The 4,786-nt window shown below is 37.5% G+C and overlaps 1 long non-coding RNA gene across 1 annotated transcript; it reads right to left on the bottom strand.

Moving 5' to 3' along the window:
• Nucleotides 1-274: 274 nt before the first annotated feature.
• Nucleotides 275-4,144, bottom strand: LOC107611894 (uncharacterized). Its single transcript, XR_001613504.3, has 4 exons — nt 3,508-4,144; nt 3,147-3,436; nt 2,919-3,033; nt 275-502 (listed from the first exon to the last, which is right to left on the bottom strand). It is a non-coding gene; the product is annotated as an uncharacterized LOC107611894 (long non-coding RNA).
• Nucleotides 4,145-4,786: the final 642 nt, after the last annotated feature.

Below are 4,786 nucleotides of genomic sequence, written 5' to 3' on the forward strand. Positions count from 1 at the left end.
ACGAACTCAAATCATCCACAACTACTTTTTTTTTTCCTACTGCATTTCCTAACTCGACAAGATAAAAACTAATTTATTGTAGATTTGAATTATTTAAAAATTTATCATTGGCCAATAAATTGCTGCATGTACAATGTAACACCCTAGCTATCAAAATGTCACACTTCCGTCTGCGCCACTTTGATAGCTCGGGTATTACGACGGCCCTTATAATATTTAATACTAAAATATGAGCCTGTTTAAAACTTTAAACCGCAATACCGCTTCAAAATACTTTTGTTGGGTAACGTACATCCATACATACCATACAACTTACAAAACTCACAAAGAATACATACATATGTATATATATTAAATAATTTTACAAGCATTAACTAATACAATTCCTATCCCTCTTACAGAATGTATAAAGATAAAGGTGAGGGAACAATAAATAATAACTAAAGCAATACAAAACATTACGACAACTAGATAAACTCTTCGTGACTTCTGCGTCCATATCCTGAAAAGGAAAATTTGTAGGGGGGTGAGAATATCATTCTCGAAAGGATTCTCAGTAGAGGGTTTTTGAGAATTACTATAAAAGGATACGTGAAGGTAAAACTGTTATAGTGATTAATAACCGCCTTATACATCTTTTCAAAAGTAAAGGTTTATTATAAAAGGAAAAATCTGAATTCTTTTCTGAAAGAGGAAGCTGTTCATTTCAAAAAAATTCAAAAGCCTTTTAAAAGGTTTATCTATGCTGAACCAAATTAGTTTTTCATACTTTTCTAAACCAGAAACATCAACCAGACATGACTTTCGGCCCATCTCATGATGAACCACGGCTCTAAGCCCAAACAACCCAAACAACAACCAATCACCACAGTCCAACAGAGTCTCAGTCGCAAACACAAATAGAAAAGTTCAAGCACAAACAAACAATTACTGCAAGTAGAACAATTAGCAGTTAATTACAAGTAATCACAAAGACAAATCAAGTACAATATGCACACCCAAACAATATCACATAGATGCATATGATGAATGCCTGTCCTAGTGGCTGATGACTCTCATCTGTCGGTTATAAAGCCAACTCGACAAGTCCTGGTAGCTAACCATTGGACTGTCCCTCTGTTGTGCATCCCCAACTCGAGTTATTCAGAATCATAATCATAATTCACATCCAACACCTTCACTGGTGTATTTTCACGGGGGCGAGCTCATCTGAAACTTTCACAGTGTCCGGCCACACTTACGACATAGGGCCATCAGAGTATTGAGTCTCCACCTGGAGCACGTAGTGGCTAGTCACTGCTTTCACCCAGGGAAACTCGTGTCTCAGATAGGTGGAGTGCAACAATCACAATATCAATAACTCAGCATATATGCATTTATTCTCAGCCATAAATCAACATTCATCTCAGCCATCCGGCTTAAATTCATGATTCATAGTCAGCCGTGATTCATTATCATATACAACCATTCCGGCTCATAACATATTCCACGATCAGCCATAATTCATTAACATATATAACCATTCCGGCTCATAACATAATAGCACTTCCACCATCCAACATCATTAATAGCATAAAATCATCATTTAAGCCATAAATCACTTTTCTCAATTCACTTTACTTTGAAATAAAAAATTAATTCTTTCCAGCCTTGGCTTTAAAATCCCCATTCCTCAAATCATTTCAGGCTCATAAGCCACTTCTCCTCAAACATAAATTTCTCCTTTTAAAATAAGGCCACTCTCCAAAACATCTTTCCAAACATTGCATAAACCACACCAAATCAAAAGCCATTTCCACGAGATTCAAAATCATTAATTCTAAAACAAGATTTGGTAACAAAAGATCCTCAGTAGAGTCTCAAGACTTTAGAGGAGAATAACACAACTCACTTCCTCAATTTCGTTTGAAGTCTTTAAAATCTTAGCTTCTCGATTTGAGTAATAAAAATAGAATCTAAACCAAGCCGAGTCGTGTAATCACTTACTCCAACCATATTTTCAAAACCATTTCGTTCCCTTGAACCAAAACCAATTTCAAACCCTTGATAAAAATCTGAAGCGTTTTCAACGGCTCGAAAAATCATTTTTGTTTTACTAAACCAGAATTCAAAGGATACTTTAAAGCTTATCTAAAATGTCAAAGAAGTGAGATTTCTCAATCGAAAGCCAAATTCTTTTAAAGTCACGAAAACTCCCCCAAGTGACAATCTTTAAGTTAAATAAAGATAAACATAAACCCTTTTCACCTTTAAAACAGCCTTAAATCATAATTCTCTTTCAAATGACTTGCACCCAAAGATATACTATTTTTCTTAGGAAATAAGGAGAAATCATAATTCACTTTTCAATAATTCTTTTCAAAGCATAGCTTCATCGCTTCCATAATTGATCCAAGTAAAGGTAATAAAAAGTCTTAAATTCACAATCCTCCAAGTAAAATAGTAAAGGCATTAAACTCATAATTTTCCAAATAACATTTCAAATAAAGACTCGGATTCTATAGGAATTTTGGCAGCATCTCCCCTAAAACTTGGACTTTACCACCCTTTCCGGGTCCCAACCAAACCATTCCGCCACCCTCTTTAAGGGTTCAAAACCAAATCAGCTGAAAATCTAACTGAATCCAAAGGTACATTTCCATTTTCATATTTCAAGAAAACCAAATCAAACTCAAATCAATTTCCAACGGATTAAACTTGATTTCAAAGCTTTAAAGAAGCGACTTTAAAGAAACACTTCAAAACCGTCCGTTTCACAAAATCAAATAATAATCGAATCAACCAAGCAATCATATTCATCTAAGACAACCAACATTACATAAGACTTATACAATCACTCAAGGATACATTTTTACCACATAATATCCATATATAATAATTTCAATTTATAAAATAAGCTTTTCTGAAAAGGCCCATACCTCGACTCGTCGAAACCATAACCTAAACGCATCACAGGAACATTCTCTCTCAACCCGAAATCACCGACAACCGCAACCTCAGCTCCAAGCCACTTTTGCGGTAACCAAAGCAACACTAATCGCGACATATAACAACCGAAACTCAATCTTATAGCAATTAACGCCGTAAAACCTCAGCGAAAGATAACAGAACAGTAACTAAAGGGCTTTCAAAACGAAAACGCTTACCGAAACTAAGAAAGAACGGCTGAATCAAGCAGTGGTATCCCTGGCGGTAGTTCAGGCAACAACCGTGCTACACCCGATGACCCGAACGGCAGTAATAACGGTGTAGCAGCTCAGAACGGTAAGCAACGGCGGCTGTTTTGGTATCTCTTATCGATGGCAGCGGCGCTGTCAGATTCTGGTACCCGTTCTGTTCCCACGGCAGCCATAGTGGTGGTTCTAGGCAGCTCTGGTGGCAGTGGAAAGCCTCAGAGTCAGCCTAACGGCGATGATTATGGCTCAGAATGGATCAACTAAAATAACCACGCAACATCAAAACCTTCTCCAAATCCAAAAGGACAGAAACCATAATTAAAACCCTTACCGGCAGAGCCTTCTCCGGCGGTAGAGGCAGCTTCGTCCCCTGTCATCCATAATCAACCACGATGGAGATGAAAGCTGGCAGTGACGGCGGCGGTTCCGATGGAGGCGACGCGAACAGTGGCTGGGCACGGTGGTTGGACCCCCAGCTTAGCCTCAGATCTCTCTCGTCTGCACTGCTCCCGAACTCTCTCTCTCTGGCTCTGCCATAAGTGACGGCGATGACTCCATGACAAGAACGACGATGGCGCGGGTTCAACAGCGGCGGTGACGGGCTTCACGACAACTCCCCTTCGCGCGTCCTCTGTGCGCGACTCCAATGGCGGCAGATCAGCGAGGACGAGCTCCTATAGCTCGCGCGCGGCAGCTGCTACCTGGAACCCTCCTCTGGACTCGGCTCGACCGCGATGGCTCCACGGCGACGGCAAGCTCATGGCAGGCGCGATGCTCTTTTCCTTCTTTGGTGAAATGATGGCTCGATGGCAGCAGTGAGGCCCAGCACGCCGGTGCAGTCTTCCCCCTCCTCTTCTCTTCTTCCCCTACTTCTGCCTCCCATTTCTTCTCTGTTGCAGTGAGTGGGTGCGTGTGTTTTGCTGTGTGTGCTTGTTGTGTTTGTGTGTGTTTGTTGCTGCTGGGTTGGGGAAAGGGTAACCGGGTTAGGGTTTTCCCAATTTGGAAATTAGGGTTTAGGTAAAAATTAGGTTTAAGGATAGTTTTGTAATTTCAAATAAAAATAGGGATAATACAGTAATTAGAAATAAATTTTATCCCAACAATAATAATGTATAAAAATACTATTTGTTCATCAATTTTACAAATTATTTTCAATAAAATGTTCAAATCCAAAAATTAGAAATAATATAATTAATTTTTTTATTTTCCAAAACAGTAGTATTAATATTTTAAAATATTAATTATTTAGTCCAAATTATTTAAAATTCTTATTATTTCATAACTAGCAACTTTATAATTTAAATATAGAAAATAATTCAATAATTGTGAAATTGGATAATAATCTTAATTTATTTCAAATTCAATTAATCAAAATTTACTTTTATTATCTTTAATAAAGAAATTTCTAAAATTAAAGCTACAAAAATATTGAATTTGAAATTAGCTCATGATAGCCCTTTTTTAAAATTTTTGGGTCTTACATTCTACCCACCTTATAAAAATTTTTGTCCTAAAAAATTGATACAAAACGAAAGAGATTTCGTAACAATTCACTCTTGAACACATTTAAGGAAGAAGCAAAAATATCTCAACATATAAGAATATATATG

The sequence above is a fragment of the Arachis ipaensis genome, chromosome B8 (genome assembly GCF_059453495.1).
Source record: "Arachis ipaensis isolate K30076 ecotype BB chromosome B8, ASM5945349v1, whole genome shotgun sequence".
NCBI classification, from domain to species: Eukaryota; Viridiplantae; Streptophyta; class Magnoliopsida; order Fabales; family Fabaceae; genus Arachis; species Arachis ipaensis.